General features: G+C 38.5%; 1 protein-coding gene and 1 long non-coding RNA gene across 11 annotated transcripts in view; one reads left to right on the top strand and one right to left on the bottom strand.

The window, feature by feature from the left end:
- Positions 1-25,104, bottom strand: part of Csrnp3 (cysteine-serine-rich nuclear protein 3) — a 191,331-nt gene that overhangs the window by 101,154 nt on the left and 65,073 nt on the right. Inside the window, exon 3 of one of the 10 annotated variants that reach the window (XM_030252236.1) lies at positions 5,071-5,413. The exons of 8 other annotated variants lie outside the window; for them this stretch is intronic. The gene's annotated coding sequence lies outside the window, so the exon portion shown is untranslated. Of the gene's footprint in view, positions 1-3,272; positions 3,597-5,070; positions 5,414-25,104 lie in introns of those variants that run through there. One more of the 10 variants, NM_001290665.1, reaches the window with a different exon arrangement.
- On the top strand, positions 6,908-22,643 carry Gm52514. Its single transcript, XR_003953842.1, has 3 exons — positions 6,908-13,504; positions 14,059-14,149; positions 14,802-22,643. It is a non-coding gene; the product is annotated as a predicted gene, 52514 (long non-coding RNA).

Here is a 25,104-nt window from a genome sequence, read left to right as displayed (position 1 = left end):
TATCATGTTTCAAATAAAAATTAAGCAAGTAAAAAGAAAACAATAATATCCTTAAAAGCATAAAAAGTGTGTCTATGACAAGCGTGTACTACTAAGACCTTACTCTGTGCTGAAGGACAGTCAGGCTACATTTATGTTTCTCACAGTAGGCAAATCATTTTTTTAAAAGATAAAGGGTGAATTAGTGGCTCTGCTACCAGGAAGAAAATACTGATTTCCACTTTAATCAACAAGGCAGAATAATGTGTATTATGTTTGTTTCCACGAAAGTTATTAGCATTAAAAACTGACCCTGAGAGTTATATACTTCTGCTGTTTGGAAAATAGTCTTTATGTTGTGATCATCTCCATCTGCATAAGACATCACTATAATATTGCCATAGTTCTAATAAGACCCTTAAAATCACTTCATAATTGCATTGAGCTTTTATTTTTCAACAAAAATGATTCAATTTTATTTAAATCCTAGTAGAAGCAATCAAAAGGCAATCTCCTGCTTTGATTGCTTCTTAAGAACTGCCATGTTAAAATAATGTGGTTGCTTTGGATACACAGTAACAATTTTCAACGGTTCCCTATTGGTGTTAAAAGTCACTTTGTTCCTCCTATCTTGTAGGCTACAGAAGTTCAGGAGACTGACAATACAGTGGTAATAAAACTGAAAACCTACACACTCCATTTGGAAATGACAATAGTCATTTGTAGATTTCAGACTCTGCTCCATGCTCATAAACTGAGTCTGTTTGCCCTGAAATTGTTTCCAAGCCTACAATGTGGTCTCTAGTTTCAAATGATGACAACAACAAGCTTGGAATCAGAAGGTAGGAAATTTGGTTTAAAAAAAAAAAAACAAAAAACAAAAAAAAAAAAAAACAAAAAACAACAAAATCCCCAAAGATTTCTTTGAAGTCAGATATAGCAGTGTTTCTTTGTGCCTGCTGCCTATCTGCCCTCGAGAGTTTGCATTTGGATCACGGTATTTACTTTTACTCCTCGAGGTTAATTTGAATTATATTTACAGAAAGATACTTTTTCTATATATGTTTAGAAACCCAGAACATGAGCATACTTCATTCAAGCTGCTGGGATCTGTATGGATGTAGGATGGATTAAGCCAATGCAAAAAGACTTCAAAGTTTGGAGTGAATTTGCATTGAGACATAAATTACCCAGGATAGTCAAAGCCATAAATTAGCTTCAGGACATAAATAGCTCTCTTGTGGCTCACAGAAGCACAACAATTCTCTTTATTCCATACATATCTATTATCATGTTTTCTCTAAGACTCTTCCTGGGCTCTATTTCTTTGCCCACACTGTGTTTTTATTTTTATATTCAAAATATGCTCACTGGTAGCTGCTACATGTCCAAAGTTAAAAAGTATTGTACTGCCTATATTAATATTAACCTCATTTCTTTTTTATGCCTAGCACACACATGGGGTGAGCAGGCACAAACTACTGGCACTATATAAGTGAACAGAAGTGTTTTTTAAAATTATGAATTAAATATAACAGTATAAAGAATTCTGTTCAGCTTCTTGATTGCATAATATATATAATATATTATAATAGAGATATAATGTGCACTATAGTACATAGAATACATACATGTATACATGGAATGTTTAGCAATTTTCATAAATATCTGCAAACAATGCTGAAATTAGAGACCAGCATTTTCTATCCAACAACAATAAAGAGAAATAATTTATCTAAAATATATTTCCTGTAGCTTAAGTCACTGAGAGTGTCACAAGAAGTGTTCAGAAAAAAAGAAAACCCTGAATTTTTTTGCAGTCTTAAAAACACAAAACACAAATTCTACCTCATAAACTCAACTTAGTGTCCTGAATAAATGTCATAGTGTCCCCAAAGAGTGATAGAGTTGAGCCTGGCAATGAATAACCACTACCAAGGAATGTCATAAATATTTGAAATAACTGTCCTTCACTGATTAAATGTCCACACACTTCTGCTTTGGTCTCCTCCCCTCCAACGGCTCTTCATTTCAGAGGAAAGATGCTGTTGCCGAACTGCCCCCATTTCAATCATTATAATAAAGTGACTCCCTGTTCTAAGTGTAAAGAAGGTAATTAAATCTTTCTACTGTGTACTAGTTTCTTACATGTAAGCTTAATAAATTTCATTTTAAAACGTCAATAAATACAGACCCATAAAGCAGTAATCTCATGACTAAATGCCTATTTTGTACCTTCATCCTCTCTAAAACACACACACACACACACACACACACACACACACACACACAATCTGTAATGCAGGCAGATGCACAGTCAATGCCAATGAAAATAACATACTTTTCTCATTAACATTGAAGCTACTGAATTGTTGCATTTATATTTCTTTAGTGATGTGGGTAAACAGTTGAATTGTGCTGTCTCAGTTTACTTGATGTGAAAATTAAAAAAAGCCGTGTGAACAATGAGTGTGAGTACACACTTTTTTACTGTAGGATGGATTTACTATGATGTAATCACACATTCTACAGAAGTGTGATATTAGTTGAGGGAGGGAGTCTTCATCCTGCTATGAGATTTACAAGGATCTCTTTAGAATCCTGATTTAACTGAAAGAAAAAGTCATAGGAAGTTGGAGATGTAAAATTTTACACTGTCTGAAAAAATTCAAAGACATTTAATAACAATTTAAAAAAACCAAAGGTATTGAAGGAGTTTAAAGCAAAAAATAAATAATCGCTTCTCTAGTAATATTTTCAACAATGCAACCGAGAACAAAAATTCTCCAAACCAAACCCCAGCCTAATATAAAAACGTAACTTCTTAAAATTATCCTTATAGTGCTTTTCAGCTACAAACAAAAGAATTCCATTATTTAATCCCACATACCTCACAAAAATCTTTGGCTGGAACTCAGTACATCTTTAAAATATATATCTTTAAAAATGTAAAAAAAAATCATAATTTACTTAAAGATTTGTTTTAATATTTATCTAGATATTTCAACCAGGTAGATTTTCAAAATCAACACATACCCAAAAGGGGAAATTATTTAGGAACCTAGACCCAACTGTTTCTCTCATGAAATACTCAGTCAGAACAAAAAAAACCCCAAAAATAGTGAAGCAGGAGGGAAAAATGAATAATAATCAGAAGAAGAAGAGGAAACTAGCAAAGGACAGCTTGAAAACCAGCAACAGCCTGCCAATTGCCACAGTGAATTTAAATAACCAATCACCATCAGTGTCTTTAACAGAAATAAAATCAGGCGCATCAGGAAATGTCATCGTACCTGCATGCACTTTAAATGACTACGGCACACGGCACACGCTGTAAAATCTTCAGAAATAAAGCACACTTCCTTTAACTGCTGCAAAACACGGCTGCAGAAGCCCAGGATACATTTTTTTTTTTCAGGCAACTGATCCAGCTTTCAGCCAGCCCCGTGACCTCTGAACTCCCTTCTGCCCCCTCCTCTTCTGCAGTCAAAGCCTGTGCTGCTCTCATTTGCATAAGGTTCAGGCAGTGCTCCAGCAGCCAAAGCGGAATGCTGGGTAAGGAATTGTGGAGCTGCAGTTCGCCCAGGGTACCTGCATCCTGGAGCACCCGGACCCGCAGTGGGGAGTGGGCATGCTTCACCAGGCTGTCAACATCGCACCCGCTATGTCCATTAACGGATAAAAGATTTTAGCGGTTGTTTCAGCCTTGCGTTACTTGTTTACGGCCTCCCCCACCATAAGAAGCTGTCTGCAGCGACTCTGGTAACCAAGGAAACCCAAATAGTCAAATACTTCATTTAAATACGTGAGGAAGGCCAATTTAAAATTGTCATTAACTTCTCTTGTTTTGGAGACATAGCTCTTTTTTTTTTTTTAAAGTGGAATATGTATCGTATGCGTAATCAGACATATGGGATGTTTTTGTTGTGGTGGTTTAAACAACAACTTACAGACATCCATTTACATTAGGCACTCTACACATTAGATGCAGTCATTTCAGTAGTCTTGAAAAATGTTAAATGTGCCCAAGTGCCTTAGAGATCATCATCTAAAATGGTACCCAAAAATTAATTGTAAAGATTTTACGTCCCAGGATGCCTTTAAAGGGTAGAGCAGTGAAAACGTAGAGCAAAGTTAGACTGCGTATTTAAATTCGAAGAGTCACCTCATAGAAATGCCTGTCTTTCTTTCCCAATGAATTTGAGCGGTGAGCTATTTATTATTTGTTATCTTGGCTTTGATTTCCTATCTCAGCAATCTATTTGCAATACAAACTTCTGTATTACTCATAAACTCAAGAGCTACTTATTTGCAGGTAAATATTACGTATGTATATATTTTATAAATATCCACAAAGACATATTTTCCTTTTCTGAAATATTGAACCAGTAGGAATTCTGATCATCATAGGGTTGACCCAGTCATTTTCTTAAAATTAAGCTAATTTCTTTTTCTTCATATGTTAATAACTAACATCTATAATATAAAAGGTTTTATAAATGTTTTCCATTTCTGGGAAGAATCATAATATGGAAAATAGAAGGCAAATAATTACTAGCATCTTAATAAAGTACAAAATACCTTTAAGTAACATTATTGACATTTTTCATTTAAATTTTTTTATTGAAAAATATTAGACATTTTACCTAAATACCCTTACAGGATAGTGAAAAATATCGGTAAAGTCTGAATCAAGTATCTTCTATAAGAAATACAAACTAAGGTAATATAGAATTTTTTCATACAAAAAAGTGAAGCTTTTTTTATACCTGCAATTTATTAGTCACTTGGCTTTATGTATTTCCGCATACACCAAATATTAGCTATTACTAAATTAAAATTTTCCGACCTATACATTTTTAAATAGATAAACAACTTTTCAGTTTAAAATAATAATATCAGCATTTCTGTTTATTTGACTCCATCAAAAATTGAATCTTGCTGGGTCACTTCAAGTGCACCTTTCCTATTTCCATTTGAAATACCTTTCAAAGTTTTTGTTTAAGGCAAAAACACCCATCAGCCCAACCTAATTTAAATGCAATCAAATACCAGGAAGTGTTGGGGGGGATTTATAAAAAAATCACCGACCTGTTCAAACAGCTGTAGTCGAGTCCTGGCAGTCTTTATTCATTAGAATCCAAAATAAATTGATTATCATTTTACAGTATGTGTCAGCATCACGGAAGGCATCGTTCTTCCTGGTTCAGTGGAATCTTCTTACATTTCCCGGCCCCGTGTTTTATTGCTGGTACCATATGCTTTATTGTTCCGAGACAAGAGCTTCCCTCGCACAAAGACTCATTACCTACTGCTTGCTGCACGGCATCAGCCTCAGCCAGGCTGCCTATATGTGATCACATGGAGCTCTGTCTGAGCAAGCCAGCCTTGCTTCTGACTTCACTGTGTCTATGGATATTTTTATCAGCTGACTCTACGAGAAGGAAGAAAACAGCAGATAAGGGACTTGCCCTAAGACATTAATGAAGCGCGATTAGGGAAATCCCCATACTAGATTTTATTATTGAAAATGATTCGACAGCCATTTAAAAGGGGAGAACTAGATTTTATTTTAAATAAGAGTTTATATATATATATATAAAAAACCACTACCACCAACAACAAAAAACTTGCTCAAGCCATTTCCTACCTTGTGTTTCTGAAAGTACTATTTATAAATACCATCCAATCTAATGAACCAATTGACCACACATTTTTAACCTTTCAATTGCAACTATTTCTTTTCTTGGTTCCCCCAACCCCCACTAAAAGGCCAGAGGCTGATTCCCTCAAAATTTCTTCCAGTAAAATTCCCATCACTAAAAGATACAACATGTGAATACAAATAGAGACCAATTGTTTTTGATTCGGAGGATGAGAGGCTTAGACTCTCTTTACTGAAGTACATAAATGAGGTAGGTGATTAATTTATCTCCTCAAAAGGCAACACATTCCTAGAACAGCTGACTACAATGAACAACAAAGATCCCAAGTTAAAGAACAGATGGCTCTTACTAATTCTTAAAACCGCAGTAACTTATTTTAGACAGCTTACCTCAGTGGGGCATATGGTTTACCTCATCTGATTTTAATGCTAACAAGTCCTTCCAGAGATGATTTCTCGACATTTATGGGAACCTTTGGCAGCTTTGATACTGTTTCAATACACATATACTATGTATGTCTGAGTACATCCACACCAGCTTTCCATAACTAAAGTCTCAAAACTTGAAAATCAATTACAGATCTTCAGACAAACAAACAGACAGACAGACAGACATACAAAACCTACATGGCTGATGGAATTTGATTTAAAATTCCATATATTTTATGGACTATTTGGTTGATAGGCTGCCTGACTTGAATTGGTATTTGAAAGCTTTTGACTCAAAAACATCAATAATTATCCGGTGGCAAATACATGAAAATTCCACTAAGATCATGGAAGGAAAAACCAAAAGCATCATAAAATGATGAGAAAAATGTATTTCCTACACCATTAGATTGATATACAGTGTATTCTAATGGCCCTTGTAAACATGTCAGTACTTAGAAAGAATGAAGGTACATACACTCATGTGCCTATTGATGTGCACACATGTCAACCTACAATCAATAAACTCTTATTTTCTAAAAGGAAAACGATACAACGTAAACATTTTTCTCAGCTGAACTTTAAAAATGCAGAGTAACTCGGTGTGACTAAAAAAAAAAAATAAGTTCTGAAGTGAAATGATTTTTCACGGTTTTTCATATTATTTGCAGGGTTAGTATTGATCTGGAACATTTCATGTCTTGTGTAGTAAGTTTTTCTTAGCATGAAAGGGATACTGGGATATACTTCCAGTGCCACCATTTTCAAGTGTTTGCTCCAGAACACCCATGTTCATCTTCTGTTCTACAATATAGAGACGCAGAACCTTGGGCCATAAGTGAAAATGCAAAGAAAAAGTTCCTGTGGAATCATCATCCTCTGGCTTCCTAAAGGTGCCTGTGTTTTGGTGACTACCTTTGATGACGTCAGCATGCTAATGCACAAGGAAGTAAACAAAGGGCAGCCATTTTTTTCTTGTATTATATCACTTCAAAAGAGGGAGATAAAATGGCTGCCAAGTAGAGGAAAAGACCCTGGTTTTTTTTTTTTTTTTTAATTGTTATTTCAGAGTTCTTTGGGTGCTTCTGTGGGTCAGATCATGGGAGAGAGGAGGAAAAAAAAATCCATATATGTGTGATTTTCTGTCTAGTTATGAATATAAGGATATAAGAAATAATTTGATATAAGACCTGAAGATACATGAAAACAATATAAAAATAGCTAAAACAAGTGTCTAGGAAAATGAGGAATATCTGATAGGAAGACTTTTCACACAATCTATTAAATGTAAACAACCTGAAATTTTCATTTATGTGGAGAAGAGAAAACTAAAGGTAGATGCCAGAGGCAGAGAGATCTTGAAACAGGAAGACTGGATCACGAAGTAGTAATAGTCCTCTTACTTCTTCCTTAAATGACCATGGTAAGTTATTGTTAAAAGTGATACCCTAATTTCCAATTCTGTAATGGGGAACAAATACCTTCTAGTTAGCAAGTCATGGAATACATAGAAATTCTTCTACATTTCAACTCCACAAATTAGATTTAACCAAGCATTAGCCATTGATATTAATAATAAAGAGCCATAGGTTATAAAATCATAATAACTACTTACAATCATTTTAATAAATTATTTTATAACAAAAGCAAGTAGGGCTTTGGGAGAAAACGATTGTCTTTATATAACACATTTTTAAAAATGGAAGACATTTAAGAAATAATTCAAAATCTCAGGAACTTGCCTTGTGATTAAAACAAATGAGAAAATAGACACTTCACCACGACCAACATTCTGGAATTCTGTGTCTGCAACATGGCAAGAGACGCTACAGCAGCGAGTCTCACATTACACAATAAACAACGGTGTTTCTGCTTCTGCAACACTTTCATCAGCCAAGAGTGCCTCAGATTTGTAACTGACAGAGGAAGACGAGATCACAGCTTAAAACAGTGAACTGTGTCCAAGATTAAAGGGTGCTGTAGTTTTATGATATTGAAAGTTGTAAACAAAGATAGTTCATCTCTTACTATTGATTCTGACTACCTTAGCTTTCCTCTGAAGGCAAATTGACATCATAGAATCACTTGGCTTCATCCTTTTTCCTTCAAAATAGGCAAGGATTATTAAAAGGAATCTAAGATGTTTGCTGTTAGTAACACAGACATAGACTATTGCTAGAAGGATGATCTACTGAACAGGAAGACGCACTGTCCTGAGCGCCTATGTTTCAAGGCTGTCTGTCTATCTGCCCTTTACCCCAGCACCTCCTGGTGAGGTCGCCCTTGATAAGGCTGCCCATCATTTCCTTCCACTCTATTAGGGAAGTGAGTAACTTTGCCATGTCAGCTTAAAAATCCTGGAGCAAGGCAGTCCAATTCAACAAACATTTATTGGGAAGCTCCCATGCCTCAAGCTCTGAGACAGTTGCTAGGGATATAAAAGTGAAATATTAACTACTTGCTTGAAGATTGGAATCTCTTTACCTTAAAAAAAACAAACAAACAAGTAAATAAAAAAATAAGAAAATAAGAAAACTGCTGCCTGAGAACGTGATTGAGTGGGGGTGACACAGGAGAATTGCTTTAATTTTAAAATCTTATCATCCCAAATCTATACTTCACGTAAAATCAGTATAATGTCTTTATGCTGAAATTGTCTGCTAAAAAAATGATGTAATATAATTGAGCAGCATGAGACTATTTTGTTTGTTTTCTTGTTTTGTTTTGTTTCGAGACAGGGTTTCCTCTGTGTAGTTCTGGCTGTCCTGGAACTCACTCTGTAGACCAGGCTGGCCTTGAACTCAGAAATCCACCTGCCTCTGCCTCCCAAGTGCTGGGATTAAAGGCGTGCACCACCAACGCCCGGCTAGCTACTATTGCTGGTGTATCTGTGAGGCTGTGAGGTCCGCAAAGAATGAGAGGTAGGGTCAACGTCATAGGTAAAGGAGACAGTTTAGCCGTTGACTAGTTCGATGAAGTACTGCCCACCCACAAAGTATTGGAAAACATGGGTAGCAACAGCGAGCTTGACCTGAAAGTGGTGACTGGGCAGAAAAGAATCTAGTGGACAAAAAGATGGAATACTTAAAGCCTGGTGCGATAAACTGGCCTTTAATCTTGTTTATGTCTTAGAAAGCTAATCGTCCAATGGCTCAGCTACCGGTCCCATCCAGACCAGGGAACGTTAATTAAGATAGCTTTATCATGCTCAGTAATTTTGCATGTATTTTGATTTGTGCTGCCCTCAGAGTTTCAACTTTGAAATAGGGTGAAAATACTTAATGTCAAATAATATTAACATGTTTGGAAGGCTGAACACAGCTGTAAAACAACTTACTTTGACTACGGGGCACACAGGAAAGTATTGACATTATTTTCCTATTTCTGATTTTGGCATTGTGGGAGGGGCTGATGGAGGGGAGAAGAATATGTTCCGGTTGGACAAAAAAGAAAAATGTAATTTCGATTATGAAGGGTAAGGCTTAACATAATGTACAGAACTCGGCAAAGGAACGTGGAATTTTATTCTTGTAGCTTTTCATTTTACTTGGACATTAGGCAATGAAGGCAGCAGATGTTAAATGTAGCAACCCGTGAATGGACACTAAAGGGCACGGGTTAAATGGCTGGAATCGCTCTATAACTACGACTATCATAGCTACAATACGAACATAAATCATCTGAACTTGGCTGCAAAGAAATCCTTATGCAAAGTGACCCAGTTTAGGAAGTGTCCAGATTTCCTCCCACCCTGCCATCTCCCCTGACAAAGGCGTTAGAAGACAGCATTTGTTAAGAGAAAGAACCCAATGAAGCAAAGCTCCCAAGGAACACAAAGGGTACACTGACGTCATAGTGTGCATCAGCCGTGGCCATAGTAATCTCGTCTTGTGCTGAACTAGATGTATAACACAGAGCAAAATAAAGTGTGCAGTTATATGGTACGACCGAAAATTAACCACGAGCTAAACCACTTTAGAGTCAAGACTAAGAGAGGTTGTTTGTTTGTTTTTGTTTTCTTTTTCATTTACACAAAACCATAAAGACATGGCCAATGAAATAAATAAATATTTTTATATGTATAATGGCTATATATACATGCAAACAGCTTTGGTATCATATTGATATGAAGTCATTGATACAAACATATAGGCAGATACAGATGCAATAGCAGTGTCTGTGGTATGTTCACTATTGATGCTTGGAACTGAGTTTTATACTCTGACATCTCAAGAGAGATAAATGATGTAAGCAACGAGCTAAGTGGCTCTTCATCTACTTACAGAAAGAGATGCAAAGAGTGAGTTACAGGATGAGGAAGGCATTTTAAAACTGAAGGATACATAAGAACACAAAGACAAGGTGGACAGTGTTATCCAAACCACCCAGTAGTTACCAAACACTGGTCAACATGTTTTATAATTACTAATTCACACAAGTCATTGAAACAAACATACAAAGGAGTTTTTCAACGCATGTCTTTTATATGGATGACATAACTGAGACACGGGCCAGTTAACTAGCGTAGTCAGTATTCGTCTGAGCAAGTCTGAGGAAGGATTTAATCTAGTGTGGCCCTTCTGGGCACATTTCCCTGTCACAGCTGATGTGCATATGGGGGACACTGAGAAACCCAGTCTGAGGATGTTCAGCTTGTTGAAAGCAAGCATGTGTAATTGAGATACTTGGAACCTGTCTTAGTCTGCAGCATTCAGGAGAGTGAGGGGAGCTGGATTGCATCCATTTTAAGAAGCTCTGGAAATGCAAAGAATGAATTGGAAAGAGAACCCGAGAGAGACAGAGAACGAGAGAGAGAGAGAGAGAGAGAGAGAGAGAGAGAGAGAGAGAGAGAGGGAACCCGAGAGACTGTTAAATTATTTCAGGAAAAAAAGTTATAGAGCTCTGAATGAACAGGTTGGTAGTCTCAGGGTAGAGAAAAGGACTAGGCAGGCAATGAGCAAATCGCAGACACTCAAACTGGGGTTGAAGGAGAGCTCTATAGCCACAGTTTTCTACCCGGGAACCAAAATGAATGATGATACCAGTAACCAAGGTTAAAAATACATGAAGCTTAGACAGAGAGCTATTCGGTGCTAAATGTCAGTCATTTCCACGCATCAGGCAAGAGGACAGGATTCTAAAAGAAGGAAGTCGCCATGTTGGTTCTTCAATGCACAGGTGTGGCAGGGAGAGCTTGTAAACAAAAATCTATTGTTAGTAATTGGCTCCATCATAGCTAACTTTGAGGAGTATGGACTTTCAGCCAGGCGTTAGCACATACTTTTAAACCCAGCACTCAGGAGGCAGAGACAAGCAGATCTCTGTGATACCGGACAGCCAAGGCTACACAAAGAAACCCTGTCTCTAAATAAATAAATAAATAAATAGCCTTTCTCTTCATATTAAAGATTAAGAATAAACAAAGAAAGGTTGCCTTTCGCTGGGTAGTGGTGGCGCACGCCTTTAATCCCAGCACTTGGGAGGCAGAGGTAGGCGGGTTTCTGAGTTCGAGGCCAGCCTGGTCTACAAAGTGAGTTCCAGGACAGCCAGGGCTACACAGAGAAACTGTCTCATAAAAACAAAAAAACAAAGAAAGAAGAAGTAAATTAGTTTCTCCTTTAGGCAAACATACTAATGAGCTTACTTACATGGCTACTAAAGCTAGTGGCGGGCTACATGGCAAGGAGTATGCATCTTCTTTCTTGTTCCTACAGTCGGGTTCCTATTTAGTATTCATTATTCATGTCTATTTTTATCATGGAACGCTATTACATGAAACCACAATCCAAGCATATTTGGCTCTTGGTTTTACTTATGGGGGAAAGAAATTATGCAGCCTTCTGATACTGGGGTGTGACAGAGCTATAGATATGCTATCATATGGATAAGGAATATATCTGTTCCTTAATGTTAGACCATGTAGTATTTAATTTAGAAAGTATGTTTAAACCACAGAATTTTTTGCAGTTGTATTAATTTGAAAACCCAACAAGCCATTGGAGAAGAGCAATAAGCTTATAAACAGACTGATAAATTGTGTTCATTTTAATAATGAACACTGATTAAGATATTGGCAAGAGGGGACGCTCATATGTTCTTAATGCAAATGTAAAGTTGTCCAGCTTCTAGGGTACTCAGTGTAGAAGTCCCTCTAAAACCTAAACAAAGATCTACTCTATCCTATGCCTCTACCACTCCTGAATATTTACCTGAAGTCCACATACTATATCACAAAAATATTAATCATCATTAGTATTCACTATTCACAAAGGCTGAGTTATGGAACCAGACTAAGTATCCAAGGGGAATGAATGATCAGAACATGTATATGTACAATGAATATTTTTTGCCATAAAGCCAAAATTATATTGGTTGTTAGGAAATGGATGCAATTTGAGATAATATAGTGACTGGACTGAATAAGTCTCAGAAAGATAATTATCACATGTTTTTATTCATTTGTGGTTTCTAGATTTTTATATGGAAACATAAAGTCACAGAGAGAGGACATGAAGACAGAATTGAAATTTCCTAGGGGAGCATGTTGTATTTGAATATTATAATCTTGGTACCTGTAGCTGACCACCATGAATATTATTACTGTTTGTTGGCCATCTTTATCTCTTTAGATCTTGGAGAGTTATCTATAGAACATGTAATAAAAATAGATAAGATAATATTAGGCTTTATAATTGCTACTGTTTGTGGCCACTCACAGTCTAACAAATTTATTACATTATATTTATACACTATGTCTTTGGCCTGTGGAAATCTATGCATACATATATCACTCCAATTATGATAGCCTATAAATCTTGGAATCAAGAGACAGTAAGACTTGATGGGGAAGAATAATGTAGTTTAAATACAAAGATCTTTGAATACATCACATTTATAATAGCTAAAAAAAATTAGGAGCATGCAAATATTTTTAAAATATATAATTAATGCTGTAGAATATCAAATAAGCATAAAGCCACAGCCGTGAGAATGAAAGACAATGAAAATGTTTATAGAGTGAAAACTGATGCTAAAGTTACCAGAAGTACAGTATGTACAATTGCAACTAGTGTGCACAGAAGAAAGCTAGAGAGAGACATAAAAGCATTAGTGATTGTGTATGAGCAGTAAACAATGTGCACACTGTGTGCACACTGTGGTCCCAGCACAATCGACTCTCTGTTCCCATTGGTTCCCATGTACAGCAGTCTACCAAACACAGAAACACTTAGAAAATAATTAATCTGTCCTGAACTTGGACAGATTCTTTTTCTTGTACTTTCTCCCTAAATACTATTTGCACTACTTTATACTGTTAGGTATAATAAGAAATCTAGAAAAGGTAGTATTGGAGGACGCAGACAGGTTCTGTGCCAATACCACACCATTTTATGCAAGGTTCTGCAACATCCCACCTACTCCTGTCCAAAGGTAAGTCCCTGAATCATTCTTCCATTAACGCCAGGGGATGGCTGGGCTTTAAATATATATGGACAAACTAAATGAAAACAAAAATCAAATCAAAATCATTTTTTAAAACAGCAGTGATCTCTTGGAATGGACAATGGATGATTTTGATAATTTCTACTATGACTTTTTTTATACTTTCCTAGTTTTATTATTACTAATGCAATATAAAATAATGTTAAATAACCATACAAATAAAGAATACTCATATGGTTACTGCGTTGGAGTTAGTTATACTAAAATTATCATAGTCAGAAAAACATTTATACATCAGTGTGCGCCTCTAAATGTTTTCAATTGCTGTAAATTTACAGTTGTAGAAATGAAAGGAATTGATCCCTGACACCAACCCTCCACCCTTAGGCTAGATTTGAAGTCTAGATTTTTTAGTCTGCTATTGCTGACTCCACATCTCCCAGAAGACCTGATTGTTTTTGACTGATGAACATTCATGCCTCTGGAACACTTCCTACAAGTAACCAAACACCACGGTGTTTTCTGTTAAATTCACTTCACAGGTACTACAAAGCACTTCATATTGCTACTCTCCCCTTTCCCTGAGTTTCGAGGGATGGAAAGGCTGACTGGAAATGGCTCGCAAAGGACTCAGTGAGTGACACTCCTCATGGCCATGGGGCCTCAACTTGATGATAAAGCAGTTTATCTGGCAGGAGGGGGTGGGGGTGGGGGTAGGGGATGGAGGGAGAAACGTCCAGGGCATCTAGAGAAGTGTTTAACTGTTTTATGGGAGGGGGGGAGCTTGAGAATTTAGATAATCTAGAGCTGAACATTATGCATTTCCAGTTAAAATTTAACAGCTGGGAGGAGGAGGGAGAATAGAAAAGAAAAGAACCGGCCTTGGGTAAAAGCACCTAATTGGGAAAAAAATAGTGTCAGCCTGCCAAAACCATTATGCTTGGAGAGTGCCCTGGAGGTAGAGGTTCCTCTGGTCAGCTCTTCTCCTGCAATCCCAGGGAGATCTAATGTTATAGCTTCCTGAACCTGAACGTACGACCAGGATCAGTGAGTTCTCTTACAGTTACTAATTGATACCGAGAACGAACCAATCATGGCAGCATAGGAGGGAAGTGTTTCCCAGGCAACAGCGTGAGGGACATTCTTTATTGTGCTTTGCTCAATAAATCTTTGGCTATAAATAGGAGCCTCTAAAAGTCCCATGTCAGAGGGCAGAATGGTAGTAACTATGAGATGTCAACTAAGTTGATTTCTCACCATTTCTGGTTTTTTCTTTCTTTCACAGGTTGAATTTTTCCTTTAGCATCTTATGCAAATGCATTTCTGTTTCTAGAAATATAGCCAGAAATATTCATCTATGTCAAGGGACCTGCCTGACTTGTATTCACAGACTTAGAACAGATCTTGAGACTTGTCCATGAGAGGTGCCCAAAAAACTGTGGAATAAGTTCTCTCAGGAACTTCTATTTTGGAAGAAACAGAAGGTACGCACAAACACGGAGACAAATGACTTTAGAATATAGGCGACTGCTGGTAAAGCTTCAGGTTGTTCGGAGGACAGAATTGTTTAACACTGACTTCCTGTTTGTGTTTCCTGAGCCTGTCTAAATAAAACAGATGAAAAGCTGACAATATTGCAAACACTTGTTCTTTCCCAACAACAGGGTTACAAGAATTGGTGCCGACAAGATGTCTTGCAGCTATTCTCCCGGCCTACAGACACTCTGCAGCTGGTAACACGTTTTCAGCCTTGTTAAAAAAATTTTTTTCCTACGGATAAAATTTCTTGAGCCTTCTTCTCAGGCACCAGTCACCATGACCAATATTTCTGTCAACGTCTTTCTGCCTTTATTTTCTTGAAAACAAGGAAAGGATGTGTCTTAAGCTGTTCCCCATCCTAGGAGCTGCCCCTGTGACTTTCCATGCCCAGTTTCATACCAATCTATTTAGAGTCACTGGGTACTGAATGGAGATATACACGTATCTTGGGGTTTTCAGGCTTTTCCAATGAGCCTCCCGAATTAGTTAACACTTCTGTCAATATGTAAGCCACTCTTTATTTCTGTCAATGTAAGCATCTTTTAAGTTTATATGCACTTTTAAAGAAAACTTTGTAACTGTTACATGCAGAAGAGTGATATTTCAGATCCACGTGAAATCAATTTCCAAGGAGGTTAGTGGTATTCAATATCACTGATATATTAGTGAATGATAAGAATTTTCTCCTCAAGTGAATCCTCAAGAGCTGTATCAGAAAGTAAAAGAGGAAGGAAACTACAGAATACTCTATTTTTATTCATATTGTTGATTCTTTTTTTCTGAAAGCAAAGAACAGAGTGTGCTGTAGAGTATATTAAAAACTTCTAGCTCTGGAGAAACACGCCTTGAACAACAGATCCCTCTGTGGCAATACTTTTGTAAACATTGGCATTAAACTCAGAGAAAATAATGTGTAGGAGTGAATCTGATCGGAGGGTATTTGCAGAGAAAGCAATCTAAATGAACAGTCTATGTCAGACTCAATGAATATCAGACTCAATGAATAAAGCAGTTAAATTTGAAACGACTCTTTTAAAGAATATCTCAAACACACACGGTTATGGAATTGGAAAAGTAAAAGTTATTATTAGGGAGGATTTTTGGAAAGAGAGAGATACCCACCATCATCACTCTATGAACCCTCTTTTATACAGTGTTCTACAGAGTTTGTGCTTCCTAACAAAAAATACTCCACCTCTCAATGGACTCACATTACTTCCTGAGGTTTAAACATTTACTTCTGTCCTTACATAGTCTTTCGAGGGAGAAGGACCACTTATAAGTTTATGGGCTTTAGAGCCAGGAGAAGTAAGGCAGGGGTTCCACACGGCCACTTCCCTATTGCAACCCATCTGCCCTCACCTCTTTCATCTGAGCAGACTGCTAATAACTGCAAGAAACAATTAAAGCTTTTTAAAATACAGAATTTAACATGTAGAAATCCCCGCTAGCATATAGCACTTCCTTTCAGAGAGGGAAATATGCAATATTTACAGGCACAGTTCCTGTACCTAAATATACTATATGAAATTGGATGACAGCTTTAATTAAATAAAAGAATAGTAGTACTGTGTGCTCCTCTAATGTGAATTTCAGTGTGACAAACCTCATAATGAATACTATTGAAATCAACAGCCTAAAGATTGAAAACAACGGGGCCAGAGAATTGGTTCCGCAGCTAAGAGCACTTGTTGCTAGTGCAGAGGGCCAGGATTCAATTCCTGGCACCCACATGGCAGTTCATAACCTTCTGCAACTCCAGTTCCAGGGATCTGACACTTTCTTCTGACCTTTACAGACACAAAGCAAGCACGTGGCACAACTACATATATCATATATGTACACATACACACACACAATATATATAATTATATTTAAATATATAATTTTTGCAATATTAAAGACACATGATTAAAGAAGCAACTGCAAGTACATAAACAGAAAAAAAAAAGTCTGATCAACTAAACCCAACAAAGTCGTATAAATATCTGTCCCTGATTTCTAAAGAACTGATTTCTGAATTTCTTTCTTTCTTGCCAAAAGTCTCAAGGCTTCAAAAGACCAAAGCTCCACTGGCTATCGAATGCTGTGGAGTTGTCCTTGTGCTTTCTGTAGCCTTGGTGGATGTCATCTGCAATGGGAAGAGACAATCCCTCAGGATGAGCCAAGTGGCTTCCAGGAAGACGAATGCCATAAAGCTCGCTTGAACTACAGAACAACATCATAAGACGAGGCACAGGAAGAGTGATGGACAGGTACGCAGTACATGGTGTTCATTATGCTGTGGTAGACTTGATTGCTGAGGGAAGGAATAGCCACCCACGTCTGATCACAGAAGCAGCCGCAGACCTCTGCAATGTGGCTTTAGAGGAAAGGGTGTGTAATTTTTCTTCTAAAGAATAAACTTTGTAATATGCTATTTACATGTTTATTTCCACTTTGGAATACTTTAAGGAGAAAGGTCCATTACTGCACCATTGAGTTGAGGAAACATTTTCCAGGTTAAAATAATAAGAGAGTTTATGAGATCCTGAAGAAAAGGAATAGAACCTAGTTAAAGACTTTGACCTTGGATTAGTATTTAAAAGTAGCTCTCCATTTTCAATAGTATTGCAAACAGTTGTATCACACTAGGCACGGAACAACATGAAGATGATATAAAGTCATCTTCCTATTTGCTTTTTGTTACATATCTTTTAGTTTAGTTAGAGCATATAAATTTCTATATAACTATTATCTCCCTCACCTTTCTCCCCTACCATCTCTAACACTTTCTACTGCAAGACCTTGAGGTATTGAAGAAGAGGTATAAGAGTTTATAGACAACCCGCTAAGGCACAGAAATGAGCCCAGTTAATATTGTCTAGTGTGCTGCTACATAGACACAAAGAACTAAAGCACTATCATCAGTCACCTTAGAGGATCCCATACAGCAATCCATGTGTACAAGCAGATTAATGATGGAGACAGGTATGCCAAGATGAATATCATTATAGGTCATCCAGGGCCAACTCCTCCGGAGATTCAAAAGATTTATTGGAAAGAATGAAGGACATCAAATAACTGAATGTGAAATTAATTTGCAAATTCCCCAGAGATTGAGTAATATGGAAATCATTGGCACTTTCAGATGAATACATAATATTTACATCCCTAACACAAGCACTGAAGTCATTTGGGCAATTGGGGTGAATATATACATATTCATGTAATTGTGTGTTTGTATCTTACAAATTCCATCATTTTATGTGGTAATGTCCCCTTTTGTTAAATCATGAAATGATGGATTTCTTTCTTAGACAGTTTCTACCGTGAATATCTACTTTAAATGGGTAGTTTAAGACATAAATCTTTCCTGGAGGCAGAAGAAATTGCCCAACAGCTATGCAGAGTCCTTTGGAAATCTGTATGCCAAGACGAAGGTAAGCGTGGAACGGCTTATTCAGAGTCCTTTAGGCACTTAACTCAGTAACACGGGCTGGCGATATCTTTATATGTGATTGTAGACACCAATTGGAGGTTTGGTAAGTGAGCAATGGAATCCCAGGGGCCATGCAGCTCTTACTTAAGAATGAATTCTATGCAGTCCAAAGGAAATAATTTTTTTTTCTTGCCTCCTGTTCTGCACCAGGTTTTGTGTTCCCCTCCAAAGTTTGCAGCTCTCCATGAATCAATCTTTTTATCTTGTCCACGCTTTTTAAAGAGAATCTGCACTAACTTTATATTTCCATATTACCTTTTCCCTGAACTTCTAAATCCATTCATACTGAAAACAAAATGGTCAATTTTAATAAGAATTATTAACTCTCTCTGACTATATTGGCCCCACCTAGTGAACCGAAAATTAACTAAACAAGAAGACAGCTTATATTTGCTTCCTACCTCCAAACATAACATCAAACTTGAAGAAATGTGGATCTAGAAAGTAAGAGAAGGAACTGCAAGGCCCTACGGGCAGAGGTTTCTAGGAATGCACTTATAATAGAGTTTCACCTGGGATTCAATTAAATATTTAGTGGAAGTGGCTGAAAGAAAGTCCACATGCTGAAAGAACCTTGTGGAAAGGTCCGAGTGGAAAGGCATGGATGAATAGGACAGTGTTTGTCCTCTAGGACGAGATGGTCAATGTCAGTTCGACACTTCAATGTAAGTGGGAGGTGGGGGAGGGGCACTTCTCCTTCAGCACTTACAAACCTGCTTGTGTTTGTACAATCTTATCAGCCCTTTCTCTGGCTTCTGCCTTCCTCAGTCGAAACGTCTTTTCTTTGTAATTGAAGGCTAATCTTCCTTCGCACACCTTGGATACCACTTTCCCCCTGTTTCCTAGAACTTCCCTTCCTCCCCTATTGCAGCAATTTTATTATAAACCAGGGGTCACCGAGTCTTTCCTGTCATCAGCCAGGTAGTGAAAAGTAGGCGTTTACAAGGCATATGGTAGGAGTTGTGGCTACCTAGCTCTGTGGTAATATCAAAGTAGCTATGTGTAAACAAATGTACAAATATGCTGGTGGCCAGCTTCTAGTGAACCTTCATGTGTACATGATAAAATTTGAATTTCATCAAAATTTCATTTGTTGTTCTAAAAATCATTTGGAAGATGAAGCCATTTCATTTTGTCTAATGGCCACACAAAAGCACACAGTGGACCCTGTTCCTGCCACTCACCAGATGTGCTGCCCCTTGCTTTAAAGGATTGCCACATAACCATATGGTCAACCTTTCCTCTTCTGTTCTTTCTTAGTCTACAATCACCCAAGACATATAGTAACATTTAACAATGACGCTGAGTACTGCCGGGAAGATGATGCTAATTAGTGAGAATAGACAAACCAGGCAATCTGATGGAGCTGTCACTGGAAGCAGCCAGGGGACCGTATCTGTGTATCCACATGTTGGCCTCTCATCTTATTGGAAGAGAAAACAAAGCTCTCCTCACACCCTCATCTCAGCATGGCTCCTCTTCTCTGCTCCTCATATACCACAGTTCTGAGAATTGTCATTTTCTGTCTGCTATGCATTTTACCTTGAGTCCAACACAATTCCTTTAGAATTGGCATTTCCTGAATGCATACCGTCTCTCTTTACCAGTTCTGAAGACCTGGTCTTTATTTTCCATCTCCTTCCTTCATCCACATTAAATTCCCCGAGTTATCGTCCATCTCTCCAGCTTTTGGTGTGTGGTTGCCATGGTGAGTCTGAACTCGCTTTTTCCAGGGATACTCTTCTTTATTGATCTTTAGGTTTGCAGACTCATTTTACCAGCGTGGGTGATCCTAAGGCATCTCATGTAAGTGTTGGAAACAGTGACCTGAAATCATCCCCATCAGATGGCTGTGTGTGGCACCCCATCCTAGCCTGGCAAGCTCACCCTATTTTCTGATCCTAAGATACTGGCGGCCATCCTCAGTGGTGTCCTGCCCTGGCTCTAGTTTTGCCAACTTACTGTCCATCATCACGTTTCCTCCAAATGTTTCTCACTTGGACACATCTCATAGCATCCCTGGTCTTGTCTTCTTTGTTTAACTGGATCATGACCCTGCTTGAGTCCCAGTCCCTCTTTTCACAGTGAGTGAAGATGGGGAATCTAAAACTAATCTAAACCAAAGAGATACCTTATTTAGGTATTTAGGGGCTGGAGAGATGGCTCAACGGTTAAGAGCAATGACTGTTCTTCCAAAGGTCCCGAGTTCAAATCCCAGCAACCACATGGTGACTCATAACCATCAGTAATGAGAACTGATGCCCTCTTCTGGTGTGTCTGAAGACAGCTACTGTGTACTTAGATATAATAATAAATAAATCTTTTTTTAAAAGAGAAAAAAGGGAGGGGGGAGAGATAGAAAGAGAGAGAGAGAGAGAAAGAAAGAAAGAAAGAGAGAGAGAGAGAGAGAGGGAGGGAGGGAGGGAGGGAGGGAGGGAGGGAGGGAGGGAGGGAGGGAGGAAGGAAGAAAGAAAGGTAATTAGCAAGGTTCTACAGCCGTCTACCATATTGCCTCGATTTCTTGTCTTTGTCTTACTATTGTAAAACCTATTCCCCAGTAATCAAGAACTTAAGAGTATAGTTTCATGGTACTACATATGCTGCTGCAATTACCTGAAAAGGCATTATCCTCTCTCTGACTAGCATCTAGCATCTGCCTCTGAATTTACGAAATGAAGAGAAGAGCCTTTCTGTTGTCTGCCATGTTGTATTGGAAAATACCTTTTCTCCCCTTGAAAACTACTCTTATTTCACCATTAGCATGCTAGGTAGGTAGGTTGAGCCCCTTATGCTCTGAATCCTGGAGCCCTATCTGGCAAGTGTGAATAGTGAAGATACTTGATAAACCAAGTTGGGGGGGGGGGGGGCTTGGGAAGGGAAGAAGATGAACAATGTGCATAGAAGTGAAGCTGCCCATGGTGCATCCCAGTGGCATAGCTCATTGCTGTGCAATCTGCTTCCATATCTATAAAAAGGAATTTCCATTCTTTTACTAAAAATTATATATATATATAAATATATATATATCAGGCACTCTTTCAGCAGAGCATTTCTTTGCATATTTCCAAAAAGGTAGCATTCCAATGGGCACAGAAGATGGAATGAATTAAGTTAATAATGAGGTCTTAAAACTATTGACTGTCATTTTATGCCTGCTGGTTGGAGGTGGTGCACGGGGATAGGGGTGGAGTACAGAGATACAAGAAACGTTCAGCAAATCTGAAACAGCAGGATCAATACAGAGAAATCTGAACACCGCCCTGAAGGAAGTGGGTCAGGAGACTATCTGGAGTGAAGAGTACTTCAGAAAGAATCAATAGTAAGTGCAGAAGGCAGGGGAGTTCTCAGGGAGTGAGGAGGAGGAGGACTGACTGCTGAGGAAGAGCTGGTAAGTAGAGGGTGAGAGGCTAAGGGGCTGTGAGCTGTTTGGTGGACAGGAAAGGGACCAGCAGAGGTTGCTGGGACCTGAAGGACTTTAAGCTGAGCGAAACAGCCAGTGGGAAGAGGAGGAAAAGATCTGAGGAAGGTTAAAGCCCACCACCTCTGTTTTCCTGACACACAGTGGGAGAGCAAGTAAAAAAAATCAAAAAGTGTTAGGGTGCAATTACAGTCATTCAAAGAAAAGGTAATGGTGGCTTGGGTCACGATACGATAAGATAGTAGTTTGTTCCATAACAGAAGAAATAATGTCAAAATCATTTGATGATTAGGTGAGCAGGGATAGAGAAGTAGACACTTCAGAGCCAAGGTCTTGTCATCTGTACAAGTTTGGAGCAGAGTGATTAGCGTTTGGTGTTAGAAAAGCTGCCATGCTTTTCTGAGCAGTAGGTAAAGGCATACTGGGATGTATTCTTATGTATTCATATGTATTCTATGATGTATTCAACTGGAGACATCAAATACAGAATTGTATCCAAGTCATTATATGCATGGCATAGTATTCATGCCAGGATTAAACTAAAGATTAAAAGTTTCCCATGAAGGGACCATATTTAAAGTCTCCAGACTGCAGGAATCAGCATGATGTCATACGGCCCTTTCCTTTCTTTCCTTTCCTTTCCTTTCCTTTCCTTTCCTTTCCTTTCCTTTCCTTTCCTTTCCTTTCCTTTCCTTTCCTTTCCTTTCCTTTCCTTTCCTTTCCTTCCCTTCCCTTCCCTTCCCTTCCCTTCCCTTCCCTTCCCTTCCCTTCCCTTCCCTTCCCTTCCCTTCCCTTCCCTTTTCTTTCCTTTTTCTTTTCTTTCTTTCTTTTTTTTTTAAGATAGAGTGTTGTGTAATGCAGATTGGCTTCAAACTCATGCTGTAGCAGAAATATCCTGAGGATGAACCTTATTCGCTCCAATGAGGTAGCAGCTGAGAAAACTGAGAAGAGACCAAATGAGGACCTGAACTGAGGAAGACCGGTAGAAAGCTGTTTCATCGAAGCAAAATAACGCTTTGGGGAAGAAAACAAAAAAAGCACAGCCATTGAGTGTGAGGGCTTAAGCAGCATCCTCAGAAAGGACTGACGGGTCAAGCAGCAGATTGAGAAGTTCCAATTAAGTTTCAAATCACAGAGGGCACTATGACCTTGGTAATCAGTCTTGATGAAGTTGTAAGGGACATATAAACAACTCCTTTCTGGCAGCCTTGCCAAGCAAATGGGAATGGAACAGCCAGCAGAAGGAACACGTGGACATGTGGATGGGAGGGTTGAGACTTTTCATTTTTAGAGGAGGAACAATATACCTATATGCTGGTAGAAATGATATAACAAAGGGAAAACCTGATGACCCAGAAGAGGGGAGAATGTGAAGAACAGAGTCTTTGGGTAGGTGAAAAGGAGCCTTGCATGCAGCCTTGGAGAGAAATCAGGTCCTTCAGAACCAGAAGTGAAAGATAGAGGCTGGGGGCAGAGCGCAATAGAGTTCTTCTATCCTGCTTCTACTTTCTATGATTATATGATCTATGTATATGTGAGTAAATACAAACATATGAGGGGACTGTGCTGGGAATAAGTACCAGGAAAGCTTTTGAATGGGAGGAACTGGGCTGATCGTGTTAACAAGGTAGAATTTGTAGTTACTACATAGGGTTGGCTGAAGTTTTGGTTACTAACTTGAATGGAAATGAATTAACAAAGCTGTGTCCTTTTCTGGGCAGTGTACGGGGGTTTGACCTACACTGGAATGGAGTCATGCTGCGCATGCGCTATATGCAAGAGCCACGAGCAAAGAGAATTCAGAGTGATTTTAAGGATGTTTATTATAATGGTGGGCTATAGACCTTAATTTATTTTAGGGAGGTGGGGGATTGTGCACAGAAGGTAGCAAGATCAATGCACACACCTCAGTAGGTTTAAAGAATTACATGAATCAGGTAATTAGTAAGAGGGAACTAACAAGGTAACAAGGTAAGTGTGGGGTGCGGGAGGGGTTGTGGGGATGCTTAAGCGTGAGGTCACAGCGGAAATGCAGGAATAGTACGGAAAGAAAGCTGAGTGCACAGGAAGACAGTGAGAGAGAACAAAACTCTGGCTGAAAGGGCCATCTACAGGCTACCAGGAATCACGAAGGCAAGTTGTTGAGAGAGCGGCCCAGGAGATAGAGCTAAAATCGCCAGGAGAATACTGGGTCTGTCACGTAACCGGATAAAAGAGAGCGATACTTTGTGCCTTTCAGGGTGGTGGAGATCAAAGTGAATATAAAGTGATTGCTGAGCTCTGAGTTCATAATGAAAATTTTAAAATGTAGCTTTCCCCGACCATCCATGCCCACAGCCGACAATCACCAACTTCTACTGTCTACACAAAGCTTGCCTCGCCGTACTGACTGATCGCCGCAGCTTTGTGCTGAATGGGAAGGCCAGTTTCCAGATTACTGAGTTCTGTGGGGGCTTTAGACACTGTAAGGTTAAGAGAGTCAGGAAGTATGTTTTGAATTGAAACTATTTTAGTATAGGATAAACTTAGAATAATCAAATTTCAATGAATGGTTTACCTATTTTTTTTTAAAATTAATAGCTTTTTCTCTCTTTTTAAATTACATTTGCACTTGAGCCGCCCTGCTAAACATGCTTCCTATACAGAAACTGTCAGGGAAGTGGTCATGGATTTTCATCCCAACATGGCTGGTCAGCTAGAGGAGCTCTCTAATATTTTGGGAATGGTGCTATTCTTAAAGCCTTCTTGAGGCAATGAGGTGAGTGAGGCTTCAGATTGCACCATGCCCTGATGACAGCTTAGTTCCTCGGAAATGTCTTCAATCCGTTTCATAGTTGATGAATTCCTATATTTCTTCAGCTACTCTTAAAATGCTCTCTGCATCCTCCCTACCCCCACCCCACTGATTTGACTCATTTGAGAACAAGTTGACACCATAATCTAAATTTGCATGAAGTTTTTAGCGTTCTCTTTGGCCCAGCTCACAGGATCACTCTTGCGGCCAGGGAAGAAAGGTAACCCAGTCCTTCCTGCTAAGTCCACACAGTTGCAAATCAACACGCTAGGGAGCAGACTTTTTACTTTTTATGAAGTGCCACGGTTTAGATTCCCCAGGGCACACACCCTTGCTCTGTTCTGGCTTTCTATTTT

The sequence above is a fragment of the Mus musculus genome, chromosome 2 (assembly GCF_000001635.26).
Source record: "Mus musculus strain C57BL/6J chromosome 2, GRCm38.p6 C57BL/6J".
In the NCBI taxonomy this organism is placed as follows: Eukaryota; Metazoa; Chordata; class Mammalia; order Rodentia; family Muridae; genus Mus; species Mus musculus.
This window is presented reverse-complemented; position numbering and strand designations above follow the sequence as displayed.